This window comes from Rhinatrema bivittatum, unplaced genomic scaffold (genome assembly GCF_901001135.1).
Source record: "Rhinatrema bivittatum unplaced genomic scaffold, aRhiBiv1.1, whole genome shotgun sequence".
Lineage (NCBI taxonomy): Eukaryota > Metazoa > Chordata > Amphibia > Gymnophiona > Rhinatrematidae > Rhinatrema > Rhinatrema bivittatum.
This window is the reverse complement of record NW_021820750.1, coordinates 57,410-74,128: the sequence shown is the minus strand read 5'-3', so window position 1 is coordinate 74,128 and position 16,719 is coordinate 57,410. Positions and strand designations below refer to the sequence as shown.

The following is a 16,719-nucleotide window of genomic DNA, read 5'->3' as shown; positions in this document are numbered from 1 at the left end:
GCAGGATAACAAAGCCAGAGGCCATAAGCCTCTGAGAAAGCAAACTCAGCTCACACGCGCACTGTCACAACTGGTGTTGCACCGTTATAAGTGAGCAAGGGAAGACAACCAACCCGCCTTCCTGCAATATTGATTCATTCTGGCCACCCAGTTGTGATAGGGGGGCTATTCTTCCGAGGTCTTACCCGCTCTGAGGCAGACATGAGAGGCAGGATATCACGTGTGAGAGCGGCACTTTGTGACGGCTCATCCCTGCTCCCTGCCTTCCAGGTCAGTCCTGCTTTTGCTGCGATCCCGGTCGCGACTCCCGCGACCGGGCTCTTACCTCCGTTGCTGACTCTGAGGTCCAGCCGGCCTCCCTGGCGCCATTCCAGGCCTGTACAGGCCTTTCCCCGCTGCGGAGACGCCGTCGAGCTCTCCGGCCTGGCCCCGCCCACTGAGTATGCGCGCGCGAGAAGAGGCAGCTCTTAAAGCTGCAGGCGCGGGAAACCTCGGCCGGCCCCCGGAGTGACGTCAGACGCCGGCAGGGTATTGAAACCCTGGCCCTGCTCCAGAGGTTCGCCTTGCATCGAGGTTCACTCCTGTGTGAGTAGCTAGTTGCTGTTCTGTTCCTGCTTCAACTTTGATCCTGCCTTCGTTCCTGCTCCAGCCTTGATCCAGCTTCCGTTCCTGATCCAGCCTCCGCTCCTGCTCCAGTTCTCCGTCCCAGTTCCAGCCTTGCCTTGCCCTCGGACTGTCTTCCTGGCTCCCGACTCCGGTTCGTCTGTTGGTGTCGGGAGACCTCTCCTATGTCCCAGCGGTCCGTGTCCTCACGGGCTCCTCCCGGGGGGGACCTCGGGCTTCCAGGGCGAAGTTCCTGCTCGGTCTCCCGGCTCCGTGCCGCCTCCCGGCCATTCCATCTCTGCGGAGTCCACTTCACGTTCTATCACCTCTCCGCACGGCCGGCCCAAGGGTCCACTACCCCAGTCATGACAGCTTTCTTCTTAGCTGGCCGTGCACGGGCAGCGAGGTGAAACCTCCTGAGCGGCCGCAGGCTCAGCTCTGGAATCAGAGCTTCACGTTTTCACAAGGACTCTCTTCTATGGAAAAGTCAATCTGGACAGACAGCTTGAACCACAGCCCACGTTAAGGAGTCCTCGTTCACCTTTCATGCAAGATTTATGCGTGGAAGTATTTATAGATACTGAAAATAAATAGGACGGAATATTTATCCTGGTGTATGTTTTTGGAAAAATGTTCTTTTTACTCCATCGAAAAAAATGTGATGGGATTAAAAATAGCCCCTGGAAACCATAAAACCTAAAACAGAATAAGAATTCATTTTATAGAGTGGTGGCGAGAGCTTCAGCCTTGCAGCTTATGTAACGCAGTAACTCTGCTCTGCTGGGACCTGCTGGTCACACCGCCTTGCTTGTGGTACTGTCGTGCCCCCATGTCTGTGTTTCCAGTGACCAGGGGAACATATAAATCAAAATAAAGTTCTGTCAGCGTATAACTCTTCAATCAGGTACAAAACTTGCGAGGCTTCCAGGCACTGTTCAGCCGTGAGCCTTACAGATCTTACCCTGGTGCCACCTGTCTGCACTCCCCTCCCACCGAGAGTCAGGGATGACATGCGTGCTCTAAGGTCACACCCTTCTTCTCTTTATCTTCTCCAACAAACCCCACTGGCGGACGATGCTGGCCACTATCCTCGGATTGAGAGACCATTCGTGCGGCTGAAAGGAGGGGCTCAGCCGATCCACCAGCACATTCAGAGTCCCCGGCAGGTACGACGCACGCAGCGACATCCCCTGCGACAGGGCCCAGGACCACACCCGCACCGCCTCGGAACAGACGAGGAACGACCTGAAAATTAGTCTATGAAAGCAATATGATCTCTGGCCGCATTATGAAAACACTCTGTGCACCCCCCAGTGATAAGAGGGGCATTCAAGAAGGTCTGGAAGTGATAACTGGTGAGCAGCATGAGAGTATAGGAGAGAGGATGGTCATCGCTGAGCAGTGAGGGAGTACAGGACAAGGAATGACCATTACCGAGCAGTGAGGGAGTACAGGACAAGGAATGACCATTACCGAGCAGTGAGGGAGTACAGGACAAGGAATGACCATTACCGAGCAGTGAGGGAGTGCAGGACAAGGGATGACCATTACCGAGCAGTGAGGGAGTACAGGACAAGGAATGACCATTACTGAGCAGTGAGGGAGTACAGGACAAGGAATGACCATTACTGAGCAGTGAGGGAGTGTCCAAGACAAGGGATGACCATTACTGAGCAGTGAGAGAGTACAGGACAAGGAATGACCATTACCGAGCAGTGAGGGAGTGCAGGACAAGGGATGACCATTACCGAGCAGTGAGAGAGTACAGGACAAGGAATGACCATTACTGAGCAGTGAGGGAGTACAGGACAAGGAATGACCATTACTGAGCAGTGAGAGAGTACAGGACAAGGAATGACCATTACTGAGCAGTGAGGGAGTACAGGACAAGGAATGACCATTACCGAACATTGAGGGACTACAGGACAAGGAATGACCATTACTGAGCAGTGAGGGACTACAGGACAAGGGATGACCATTACCGAGCAGTGAGAGAGTACAGGACAAGGAATGACCATTACTGAGCAGTGAGGGAGTACAGGACAAGGAATGACCATTACTGAGCAGTGAGGGACTACAGGACAAGGAATGACCATTACCGAACATTGAGGGACTACAGGACAAGGAATGACCATTACTGAGCAGTGAGGGACTACAGGACAAGGAATGACCATTACCGAACATTGAGGGACTACAGGACAAGGAATGACCATTACTGAGCAGTGAGGGACTACAGGACAAGGGATGACCATTACCGAGCAGTGAGGGAGTGCAGGACAAGGAATGACCATTACTGAGCAGTGAGGGACTACAGGACAAAGGATGACCATTACTGAGCAGTGAGGGAGTGTCCAGGACAAGGAATGACCATTACCGAGCAGTGAGGGAGTACAGGACAAGGAATGACTATTACTGAGCAGTGAGGGAGTACAGGACAAAGGATGACCATTACTGAGCAGTGAGGGACTACAGGACAAAGGATGACCATTACTGAGCAGTGAGGGAGTGTCCAGGACAAGGAATGACCATTACTGAGCAGTGAGGGACTACAGGACAAAGGATGACCATTACTGAGCAGTGAGGGAGTACAGGACAAGGAATGACCATTACTGAGCAGTGAGAGAGTACAGGACAAGGAATGACCATTACTGAGCAGTGAGGGACTACAGGACAAAGGATGACCATTACTGAGCAGTGAGGGAGTACAGGACAAGGAATGACCATTACTGAGCAGTGAGAGAGTACAGGACAAAGGATGACCATTACTGAGCAGTGAGGGACTACAGGACAAAGGATGACCATTACTGAGCAGTGAGGGAGTGTCCAGGACAAGGAATGACCATTACTGAGCAGTGAGGGACTACAGGACAAGGAATGACCATTACTGAGCAGTGAGAGAGTACAGGACAAGGAATGACCATTACTGAGCAGTGAGGGACTACAGGACAAGGAATGACCATTACCGAACATTGAGGGACTACAGGACAAGGAATGACCATTACTGAGCAGTGAGGGACTACAGGACAAGGAATGACCATTACCGAACATTGAGGGACTACAGGACAAGGAATGACCATTACTGAGCAGTGAGGGACTACAGGACAAGGGATGACCATTACCGAGCAGTGAGGGAGTGCAGGACAAGGAATGACCATTACTGAGCAGTGAGGGACTACAGGACAAAGGATGACCATTACTGAGCAGTGAGGGAGTGTCCAGGACAAGGAATGACCATTACCGAGCAGTGAGGGAGTACAGGACAAGGAATGACCATTACTGAGCAGTGAGGGAGTACAGGACAAGGAATGACCATTACTGAGCAGTGAGGGACTACAGGACAAAGGATGACCATTACTGAGCAGTGAGGGAGTGTCCAGGACAAGGAATGACCATTACCGAGCAGTGAGGGAGTACAGGACAAGGAATGACCATTACTGAGCAGTGAGGGAGTACAGGACAAAGGATGACCATTACTGAGCAGTGAGGGAGTACAGGACAAGGAATGACCATTACTGAGCAGTGAGGGAGTACAGGACAAGGAATGACCATTACTGAGCAGTGAGGGAGTACAGGACAAGGAATGACCATTACTGAGCAGTGAGGGAGTACAGGACAAGGAATGACCATTACTGAGCAGTGAGGGAGTACAGGACAAGTGATGGCCATTAATGGGCAGTGGGACAGTAAAGGCTAGGGAAGGTTATTGCTGAGCATTGACAGATTAAAGGCCAGGGGAGATGATCCCTGAGCAGTTGCTGCAGACCTCGAGAGAAAAGCAAGCTTACGAATGAACACGGTGAAATGTGCACATTCATTAAATAGAGCTGCTGTCATGTTTTTATCTGGTATAAAGCTTCCTCATCCTACCAACGATCTGATGAAAGCTGGCATTTCACCCATGGCTAGCTAAACTATTTGGCATCCTACCTACTCGGAGATTTGGCAGGGTTTGAATGATTCATTGCTTAACCAAAAGACAGACTTAGAGTGTAGGATTACAAATAGTGCAAAACAATGACTTCCTTCTTTAGGAACAATTAGAATAGATTGAAACGTGGTTGTCTCACACCATCCCAAAGTCCTCCTCCCCGTCTCAAAATCTCAACCTTCTGCCCTGTGAGTTTTATTTATTTGTTTATCTGAAAACACTTGTATTCCACAACTTCCTCACATCTGTCCGGCGCGGATTACCACGATACTGTCCTAGAAATATCACAATGCAGCAATAAAACATATGAAATTAAATTAAATAAACACTAAAACTTTTAAACCTCCTCCAAATGCTTCTTCAAGACCAGCCTTCAGAGCTTTTCTAGACTGTTTGGTCAGGAAGTCGTCCTGGCAGACACCGCTGTGGAGGAAAATCCCTTCCTCTTGTCTGCTCCCATGTGCACTTGTAAGTGCCCTCTGATCTTAAAGCCCGCTCTGGCATACACCAATCAATGAAACCTCTTAGTACATTTTTCAAAAGCTTAAACACAAGAGACTCTAACCTAAGTCTCACCCTCCACTTAATCGGGAGCCAATGTAGGTCTCTCGGCACTGGAGTAACGAGCTGAGGCTTTCAGAGACCTCTCAGCTAGAGCCACGTGCAAGGCCCCAGAATGATCCGGGTGACTGAGGACCAGACCTGTATCACAGTACCGTGAAGAGCGTGGGCTACGAAACTCTTTAGTGCTCACGTGACAAAGCTGCTGCTTCATAGTCAACTGAGAGTCCAAAAAGACTCCCAAACGTTCTACTTCCGTTTAGACAGGAAGGGACAAACCATCTGCCAACATTGGTGCTTTCCATCAAAGCCCTTTGCCACCCAAAGAATCTTAGTTTTATTCGCATGTAAAAACCCGCGGCGATCGGTTAGCCACCCCTACTAGTAGCTTCTTTAACACTGCCTCCACCCCATGTCTGCCTCAGTCCCTTGCACTCTCAGATTCATCGTCCCGGCTTTAATGCCCCCAAGTGAGCTCTCCTGATCCAGGCTGCCTCTGCTCCTGCTTCTCTCACGTCCTCCCTTCCCTTCCTCACACTGCATCCCGCCTTTCACCCTGGATGCTCCCCTCGGCCCAGGCTGACACAAGACTGCACTGCGTGCCACTTTTTTTTTTTTTTTTTGTAATTGAAAATTTTATTAAACATATGCAAATGAAGATAACAGCAAGATGCATGCCAATACCACAAGCACCGAACAACAACAATAGTTACGAGCGTCTGGAAATGTTGCCGAACAATGAACAAATAGCAGAATCTCCAATAAACTGGTTTCGTCTGGATTGTTTCCCCGTTAAACCCCCACTCCTCCCCCACCCCCTGGTCATCAATACTGAAAGCAATACACAGAGATAGTAGGAAGATTCAGGGGATATTTATAAGTCGCATTCGGCCGGGTTATGCACATTACCAAGCTTCCATGCCAAATAATGAAACCAAATGTCCCTATGAAGGGCCAAAAAGGTGAAGAAAACAAAAGCTAGACCGATGCCTTGGAAAGAAATTTATTAAACAATATTGAAAGTGCCCGACTCTGGCCAAAGTTTCGCCCTATGGCTGCATCAGGGGCTCTTTCATATTATCAACATATAGCGACAAGGCTCGATTTGTTGCTCAGCTAGTGCTTGCTGTTATCGTATATCAGAAAAGAATTTCCAACATCCTTAAAAGTGGTTGTTATACGATCCCCTTTGTTACCAATTGGTAGAAAACTTTTATGTCCACGGACAGGTTTCACTGTGTTGGTATGTTTTTAAAACTAATTTCTCAAGGTATTCATTAAGAAACAAACGACCATTGCCAACTCTACGGAGGTATCCTTTCTGGGTATCCCGCATTCCACCGACCCTGTGTCTCTGGGTCTCTGAGACCTCCTCTCTGGCATCCCCCGCTCCACGGGAGGTGCCACTCTATCTCTTTAATAAAGACTCTAGACTGATATTGTGTCTGACATCAGCTGAGACCTCGCCTCCCGATGGTGAGGCTCACGGGGCTCCTCCCTGTGGGCGGAACCATCTCTCACCTCGGCCCACATACTAACTAACACTAACAGTTAGATGTATAATATTGATAAGACAGGTTAAGAGAGAATTTGAAAAGAAGTTGGCCTTAGAGGCAAAAAACTCACAATAAAAACTTTAAAAAATATATCCGAAGCAGGAAGCCTGCAAGGGATTCGGTTGAACCATTGGATGATCAAGGGGTTAAACGGGCTCTTAGACAAGATAAGGCCATCGTGGAAAGATTAAATAAATTCTTTGCTTCGGTGGTTATTAATGAAGTTGTTGGGTAGATACCCATTCTGTAAACAGTTCAAGGGTGACAATTCAGATGAACTGACTCATATCATGGTGAATCTGGAAGATGTAGTAGGCCACATTGACAAACTAAAGAGTAGCAAAACACTTGGACAAGATGGTATGCATCCTAGGGCTCTGAAAGAACTAAAAAATGAAGTTTCAGACATATTACAAGTAATTTGTAACCTATCATTAAAATCGACCATTGTACCTGAAGACTGGAGGGTGGCCAATATAACCCCAATATTTAAAATGGTCTCCAGGGGTGATCTGGCAAACTATAGACCGGTGAATCTGAGTTCAGTGCCAGGAAAAATCATGGAAAATATTCTAAAGAACAAAATCAAAGAACATATAGATAGACATGGTTAATGGGAGACAACCAGCATGGATTTACCCAAGGGAAGTCTTGCCTCACAAATCCACTACATTTTTTTAAAGAGGTTAATAAACATGTGGATAAAGGTGAACCAGTAGTTGTAGTGTATTTGGATTTTCAGAAGGCGTTTGACAAAGTCCCTCATGAGAGGCTTCTACGAAAACTAAAAAGTCATGGGATAGGATGAGATGTCCTTTCGTGGATTACAAACTGGTTAAAAGACAGGAAACAGAGAGTAGGATTAAATGGGCAATTTTCTCAATGGAAAAGGGTAAACAGTGGAGTTCCTCAGGGATCTGTACTTGGACCGGTGCTTTTCAATATATTTATAAATGATCTGGAAAGAAATACGACGAGTGAGGTAATCAAATTTGCAGATGATACAAAATTGTTCAGAGTAGTTAAATCACAAGCAGACTGTGATACATTACAGGAGGACCTTGCAAGACTGGAAGATTGGGCATCCAAATAGCAGATTAAATTTAATGTGGACAAGTGCAAGGTGTTGCATATAGGGAAAAATAATCCTTGCTGTACTTACACGATGTTAGGTTCCATATTAGGAGCTACTATCCAGGAAAAAGATCTAGGTGTTAGAGGATAACACATTGAAATCGTCAGCTCAGTGGGCTGAGGCAGTCAAAAAAGCAAACAGAATGTTGGGAATTATTAGGAAGGGAATGGTGAATAAAACGGAAAATGTCATAATGCCTCTGTATCGCTCCATGGTGAGACCGCACCTTGAATACTGTGTACAATTCTGGTCGCCGAATCTCAAAAAGATATAATTGTGATGGAGAAGGTACAGAGAAGGGCTACCAAAATGATAAAGGGGAATGGAACAGCTCCCCTATGAGGAAAGACTAAAGAGGTTAGTACTTTTCAGCTTGGAGAAGAGACGACTGAGGGGGGATAGGATAGAGGTGTTTAAAATCATGAGAGGTCTAGAGCGGGTAAATGTGAATCGGTTATTTACTCTTTCAGATATTAGAAGGACTAGGGGGCATTCCATGAAGTTAGCAAGCAGCACATTTAAAACAAATCAGAGAAAATTCTTTTTCACTCAACGCACAATTAAGTTCTGGAATTCATTGCCAGAGGATGTGGTTAAGGCAGTTAGCTTAGCTGGGTTTAAAAAAGGTTTGGATAAGTTCCCGGAGACGTCCATAAACTGCTATTAATCAAGCTGACTGAGGGACTAGCCACTGCTAGTGTACTTGTAAGCTGGATTGGCCACGGATGGAAACAGGATGCTGGGCTTGATGGACCCTCGGTCTCACCCAGCATGGCAACTTCTTATGTGCTTGGGACACTTCAATAAGAATTCTTATAGAATTCTTATTGAAGTGTCGCTACCATTGCCGAAGTCTAAATCGCCACTGTTTCTCTGCTCCTGCAGCATGGGCTCTGTCTGGTTGCAGCACATAAGATGAAGAAAAGAAAGAGTGCAGGGCCTTCAGTGGCTCTCGCGCGCTGACGGAGCCAGCATCACTGCGCCCTCTGCGCGGGTTTCCCTGGTAACAGGAAGCCTCTGCCTCATGAGCGGGGAGGCCACCCTCCCATCCTGGGCCCCCGCGAGAACTGAACAGCAAACTGAATGGCAGGGGGAAAAAAGATACGGAACCAACAGCAGGAGGTGAGGGAAATGAATGACTGCAATGCGATGTGTGACCACGCCCCCCCCCCCCCTGACGTCACTGGGAGCCCCGGCGATGGTTGAAGAGCGCCTCACCATCAGGCTCTCCCCTTTGTGCACCCCTTGTGCTTCTAAAAAAATTTTTTATTTTTCTGTAATTTAACCTTTATTCCAATTCTTTACCTTTTCTTTTTGCTTGTTAACAATTTTAATTAGAAATGTTCATTGTATTAGACTATGGAAATTTATTTCCTGCTATTCTGTTTAATGTAAACCGGTATGATTTACATCGGATGTAAGAATGTCGGTATATAAAAATTAAAAATAAATAATAAATAAATAAATAAATAAATAAATGATGGTTGACGGCTGCTGAAGAAAAGAGCAGAGTGCTGAGGACCCTGTAGGGGAGGGTAAGCAGGATACCAGCACCGTTTGCCTTTTATCCTAAAATCAAACTCCTGAATCTGGAACACGACTGCCCTGCAGCTCCTGGACCAGCTCTTCCACACTGTGATAATTAGACAAGTAGAACCTCCTCTATTACTTTCCTAAATAGGTTTCTGTTAAATCTAAGAGTGTTGGCAGAGGAGCGGCAGTAGCCACAGAGGCATTCACGGAGCGGGATGCCAGTGGCCGGTGGTAGGTGTCCACCTTCACGGAGCAGAAGGATGAAGGGCTGCCATCTCCCAATTAAAAAAAAAAAAAGAAAAAAACAGGGATGGGTTCATGGGCTATAGGTATTACCAATTATTAGGCTTTTCAATATTTGATGATAGTTAATGTGACTTTCAAGGCATGCTTCACTTTCAATGCATATCCAGCATAGCTCCCTGCTTCAACGACAGGGGAGAAGAAAAACTAATACTTCACACATATCCAGCATTGCCCTCTGCTTCATGGCAGAGAGCTATGCTGCCGCTTACCCAACTAATCAAACTTAATATTTCACTTGGAAGCAGCTCCATCACTGCTCTCTACATTAATAGTGGGGGTGAAAGGGAATTAGAACATAAGGTTACTAAGAGCCAAGAGAAACAGATAAGTATGAGAAAAATAAGTGTAAGGCTTGCTGGGCAGACTGGATGGACCGACTGGTCTTCTTCTGCCGTCATTTCTATGTTTCTATGTTTAGCAGAACGGCAGAAAGTTACAGGAAGCCTTCAGCAAACTCGACCAAACGTGTGCAGAGACGGTGCATGCCAGTGCTTCCTGAAGTGCACCGATGGGCTTCTTGTCTGGTTTATGCGTCATGAATTCAGGAAGGTGCATGCTGACATTTTGGAAGAGCTGCTCTGGGCTTGGTTAAGCTCTGCAGAGCAGCTGCTGTCTGGCACCCACCTGATAAATCTCAGCCTGGTGGGAAGAGCAGACAGGAAGTGACTGCAGACAAAAGATTCAAAGGCTGGGCTGTGGCCACAAGCAAAAAAAACGTCCCAGCTAACTGCTGTGTTAATTCTACATTTCTTTATGTTAAACGCAGCACAGGAATGATAAAGAAGGGGAAATGTGCCTGAGGAGAGACGCATCCAGTTATCCCCGGGTATCCCCAAACCTTACTGGGGCTGCTCGGGGATGTCTTTGCCTTGAATTCGTTTGGGGACATGAAGGAGGTTATGGCCATTCCCCAGTCTGTTTCTACTAAAATAATCAGGCCCCCTGCTAGTACAGGCCGCTTTGGCTGGCTTGCAGAATGGGTACAGGCTGATGCAGTTCCTGCCCATCTCCGGCACAGGGCGCAGCTGGTGCCACCGCTCTGCACCCTGCTGTCGCTGCTCTCACGAGGCATCAAGGGTGCTTAGCTGTATGGAAAAAACTGTGAGCAATTCAGGAGGGTCAGTATGGAAGAAGCAGGAATGTTCAGCATTCAAATCCAGTTCTGCAGAAGTGTGGCCATCTCGGCATCCAGGTCAACCCAAAGAGGCTGCTGGTGACCTTGCACGGTCCCCCTGCAGTACTGCACGCCCCTCCCTCTCAGGGTCCTCTTCTTCAGCAACTGCTGGAGAAGCTGCACCCACTCCTGGGCGCTCTCAGGACCTGCTCCAAATACAGACAGGAGGGAGAAGCAGACACTCATCCTGTCTTAGTCCAGGGAGCGGCTGCAGGTGGTTTCTAAGTCTCAGGTGAGCACTCCAGAACCACAGAGAGAGCTCATAAGCAGCCCCTCTGGACACAGTCCAGACCGTTGTCAACAGGTGGTGCGGCTGTTGCTTTAAGAAGTCTTAATCATCGGTGGGACTCTTACAGGAAAACAGGGAGGCGGCAAGTGGGAGAAAATCCACAATGCAGACTACTTTTCTATCATCTGCTAACCACCAGCAGCCCACGCCTCCTCGATGCTAGCAGAGCCCGCGATTCCCTGACCCTGCAGCATCCAAACAGACTTTCCTTGGAAATGAGCAAAGAGCCTGACAGAGAACTTCATGGAGTGCCCCCTAGTCTTTCTATTATCCGAAAGAGTAAATAACCGAGTCACATCTACCCGTTCTAGACCTCTCATGATCTTAAACACCTCTATCATATCCCCCCTCAGCCGTCTCTTCTCCAAGAAAGAGATCTAGGCATCATAGTGGATAACACATTGAAATCGTCAGCTCAGTGTGCTGCAGCAGTCAAAAAAGCAAATAAAATGTTAGGAATTATTAGGAAGGGAATGGTGAATAAAACGGAAAATGTCATAATGCCTCTGTATCGCTCCATGGTGAGACCACACCTTGAATACTGTGTACAATTCTGGTCGCCGTATCTCAAAAAAGATATAGTTGCAATGGAGAAGGTACAGAGAAGGGCAACCAAAATGATAAAGGGAATGGAACAGCTCCCCTATGAGGAAAGGCTGAAGAGGTTAGGGCTGTTCAGCTTGGAGAAGAGACGGCTGAGAGGGGATATGATAGAGGTGTTTAAAATCATGAGAGGTCTAGAACGGGTAGATGTGACTCGGTTAAGAACATAAGAACATAAGAAAATGCCATACTGGGTCAGACCAAGGGTCCATCAAGCCCAGCATCCTGTTTCCAACAGTGGCCAATCCAGGCCATAAGAACCTGGCAAGTACCCAAAAACTAAGTCTATTCCATGTAACCATTGCTAATGGCAGTGGCTATTCTCTAAGTGAACCTAATAGCAGGTAATGGACTTCTCCTCCAAGAACTTATCCAATCCTTTTTTAAACACAGCTATACTACCTGCACGAACCACATTCTCTGGCAACAAATTCCAGAGTTTAATTGTGCGTTGAGTAAAAAAGAACTTTCTCCGATTAGTTTTAAATGTGCCCCATGCTAACTTCATGGAGTGTCCCCTAGTCCTTCTACTATCTGAAAGAGTAAATAACCGATTCACATCTACCCGTTCTAGACCTCTCATGATTTTAAACACCTCTATCATATCCCCCCTCAGTCGTCTCTTCTCCAAGCTGAAAAGTCCTAATCTCTTTAGTCTTTCCTCATAGGGGAGTTGTTCCATTCCCCTTATCATTTTGGTAGCCCTTCTCTGTACCTTCTCCATCGCAATTATATCTTTTTTGAGATGCGGCGACCAGAATTGTACACAGTATTCAAGGTGCGGTCTCACCATGGAGCGATACAGAGGCATTATGACATTTTCCGTTTTATTCATCATTCCTTTTCTAATAATTCCCAACATTCTGTTTGCTTTTTTGACTGCCGCAGCACACTGAACCGACGATTTCAATGTGTTATCCACTATGACACCTAGATCTCTTTCTTGGGTTGTAGCACCTAATATGGAACCCAACATCGTGTAATTATAGCATGGGTTATTTTTCCCTATATGCATCACCTTGCACTTTTCCACATTAAATTTCATCTGCCATTTGGATGCCCAATTTTCCAGTCTCACAAGGTCTTCCTGCAATTTATCACAATCTGCTTGTGATTTAACTACTCTGCACAATTTTGTGTCATCTGCAAATTTGATTATCTCACTCGTCGTATTTCTTTCCAGATCATTTATAAATATATTGAACAGTAAGGGTCCCAATACAGATCCCTGAGGCACTCCACTGTCCACTCCCTTCCACTGAGAAAATTGCCCATTTAATCCTACTCTCTGTTTCCTGTCTTTTAGCCAGTTTGCAATCCACGAAAGGACATCGCCACCTATCCCATGACTTTTTACTTTTCCTAGAAGCCTCTCATGAGGAACTTTGTCAAACGCCTTCTGAAAATCCAAGTATACTATATCTACCGGTTCACCTTTATCCACATGTTTATTAACTCCTTCAAAAAAGTGAAGCAGATTTGTGAGGCAAGACTTGCCCTGGGTAAAGCCATGCTGACTTTGTTCCATTAAACCATGTCTTTCTATATGTTCTGTGATTTTGATGTTTAGAACACTTTCCACTATTTTTCCTGGCACTGAAGTCAGGCTAACCGGTCTGTAGTTTCCCGGATCGCCCCTGGAGCCCTTTTTAAATATTGGGGTTACATTTGCTATCCTCCAGTCTTCAGGCCTACCACATCTTCTAGGTTCACCGTGATTTGATTCAGTCCATCTGAATCATTACCCATGAAAACCTTCTCCATTACGGGTACCTCCCCAACATCCTCTTCAGTAAACACCGAAGCAAAGAAATCATTTAATCTTTCCGCGATGGCCTTATCTTCTCTAAGTGCCCCTTTAACCCCTCGATCATCTAAAGGTCCAACTGACTCCCTCACAGGCTAGAAGGACTAGGGGGCACTCCATGAAGTTAGCAAGTAGCACATTTAAGACTAATCGGAGAAAATTCTTTTTCACTCAACGCACAATAAATCTCTGGAATTTGTTGCCAGAGGATGTGGTTAGTGCAGTTAGTGTAGCTGGGTTCAAAAAGGGTTTGGATAAGTTCTTGGAAGAGAAGTCAATTAACTGCTATTAATCAAGTTTACTTAGGGAATAGTCACTGCTATTAATTGCATCAGTAGCATGGGATCTTCTAGGTGTTTGGGTAATTGCCAGGTTCTTGTGGCCTGGTTTGGCCTTTGTTGGAAACAGGATGCTGGGCTTGATGGACCCTTGGTCTGACCCAGCATGGCAATTTCTTATGTTCTTAAGCTGAAAAGTCCTAACCTCTTTAGTCTTTCCTCATAGGGGAGTTGTTCCATTCCCCTTATCATTTTGGTTGCCCTTCTCTGTACCTTCTCCATCACAATTATATCTTTTTTGAGATGCGGTGACCAGAATTGTACACAGTATTCAAGGTGGGGTCTCAGCATGGAGCGATATAGAGGCATTATGACATTTTCCGTTTTATTCACCATTCCCTTCCTAATAATCCCCAACATTCTATTGCTTATTTGACTGCCGCAGCACACTGAGCACTACACTGGGCTATGAAACCCCTACCATCGAAGCCTAATAAAAACATCTCCTTTTACTCAAGGAGGATCAAAGCTTGTCCGTGACTTCAATTTCTCCAGAAAAGTAAAAAAAAAAAAAAGCACCATATTTGTTATTCTCCAGTCTTTCCAGCAGGGGCTCTCCCTTTACTGGTGCCCTGCCCGAGAGGAATACATTACACAGTCTGTCTTCCACGCTCCCTCCCATCTTACTGGACAGGCTCACGTTTTCCTGCGAGACATCCTCTGAAAGGGCTGTTTTAGTACTGCCTCGGCGATACCTCGCTTTACCACGAGCAGCAGTGTCGGCTCGCCGCGCAGCTCTTTGCCCGGTCACACTGCGTCACTGCACGCTCAGCGCTCGCCACGGCCCGGGGAGCCGCACGAGGGAACCGCTGGGCTGAGGACCCAGGGAGGCCGGCAGTCAGCCCTGGCATCTTCTGTCTATGTGCACATAAGCACAGTACCTGGACTGCAATTCGCCTCGAGCTCCGATTTGGAAAAGGCACCTAATGAAATCCAAGCAGCAGCAGCAGCTCTTAAAAACCGTGGGAAAAGGAGGAAAGTGGCTTGAGCAAATGAGCCCATGAGGCGGGCACATGTTTCAGCCGTGGAAATGAGCCCTTTGATCCTTGTCTGGCCTTCACGTGGGCACATGGGCTTCCTTTCATCCACACAATGCGGGGGCAGCCCTGGGGACAGGGGAAGGACAGAGAACGGAACCATGCGCCTATCCTGATTACACAAAACTAGGCCCAGACACAGAGCTCTCTGCAAAGCTACTGTCGGGGGTCTCCTTTCTTTACTGGGGCAAATCCCGAGGGTAGAAACCGCCATGGAGTTTATTCTAAGCTTCTCAGTATTGCTCATTTCCTCCTCCGAAAGGATGAAAATCAATAAATGCTTCATTTATTGATTCCTAACGATGAGATCTGGCAGGGGTAGGCAACGCCAGTCCTTGAATGCCACAAGCCGGTCGGGTATCCAGGATGAGAGTCGCAATGAATATGCAAATGCTTCTCATGAATATTCAGCGTGGGTATCCTGGAAACCAGTTGCCCACCCCCTGAGATTATGGTGTCCTGTAGCCATGCCTGTTTCCAAGGCTATCTAGGGGGCTATCAGAGGGTCCTGAGGTCGCTGCCGCTTTCCTACCTCTCACGAGAATCTGCACGGACGAGCCGAACGCGGTGCTGTACCAGGAAAGCGTGCGCGCGATCTCTGACCCAAAGAGAAAAAGAAACAGGCAAGAGCCACGAAGGAGGGTGCGGTTGTGGGGTTTATGCAGGTTGCCGAGGTGCATTTTTGGTGAAGTTTATACACAGGGCGTGGGGCTTGAAAATATTTGGTTTTCCATTAGAGAGAGCAAAATAGGATTGGAGTAGAGGAGCGCGGACCGAAGAAATGCCCCTTTCTGGAGGGGCTGCCCCCATGCAAGTGCAACCAGCGCCGGCGAGGGTCTGGGGTTAAAGCGGAAAGGCCCTCGGTATCCTTCCGCCGCCTGGCCCAGTGCAGCCGGAACGCTTCACCTCCTCTCCAGTGCCACGAAGGCGCCGTGGCGCACCACTTCCTGCTCCTTGGAAAACACCACGCGAGCCCGATGGACTGAAAGGCGCGGCAGGGCAGGAGAGAGAGCAGGAAGAGAGCAGAAAATTAGCATAAAAGACTAAGAGAAAACGAGAGACTGGGAATCAGCATGGGAGGGAGGAGAAGACAGGGCCGGGGCCTGGAAGGAGTAGAAAGGCTTTCTCTTGACCTCTTAAACCACCATTAATCACCCGCTGGGGTGGAGATGGTGCACTAGGACTAGAGTCTGCCATCGCTCAGGGGCTAGTGGCCAGGTTCAGGATCCACGCTTTCTGGAGAGGGCCTTAGGTCTTGGGCCAAAATCAAATGCTGTAATATTTCGGCTAAACTGGGGGAGGGAGAGAGGAAAGAAAAAGGAGAAAAGCCCCGGGTGGTCGGCTCATCTGACAGCAACCGAGGAGGAGGAGGAGACAGCTGTGCCGATAAGAAATCAAGTCTATGAAGGTGTTTGCAGGACTGGAGTGAGCCTGTGGTCAGTGTCGTGCTCCCACCCCCGCAGGAGAGGTGCAGGACCTCGTTGCTGAGCTGGTGCACATCTGCCTGGCCAGCCCCCAGCCGGTGGAGGTCGGTAGGACCTGGCTAGACTGGGAACTGGACGCAGGCAGCGGCTGAGAGCCGGATCCAGGTGCTGGCTGGCACTGGCAGTGCAGGACTGTGGACAGAGCACAGGCTGGAGCCTGGACCACGGACAAGGGTAAGGCCAGGGAAACAGACAGGGAACGAACTATACTGGGCAGGACGAGGAGCAGACAAGGGCAGGGGCAGAACAAGGACAGGACAAACAGGAAACAAGGAAGAGCAACAGGGCAAGGAAAAGACAGAACCGAAAACACGGAGAGCCTGGAGGCAGCTAGGTAGGAGGCCACGAGGCTAAGCAGGGATAGC

General features: G+C 47.9%; 1 protein-coding gene across 1 annotated transcript in view; it reads right to left on the bottom strand.

The window, feature by feature from the left end:
• LOC115082077 (synapsin-3-like) overlaps positions 1 to 16,719 on the bottom strand; it is a gene marked incomplete at its 5' end in the record, with an annotated part of 84,559 nt that overhangs the window by 55,863 nt on the left and 11,977 nt on the right. The gene's annotated exons all lie outside the window — the stretch shown is intronic.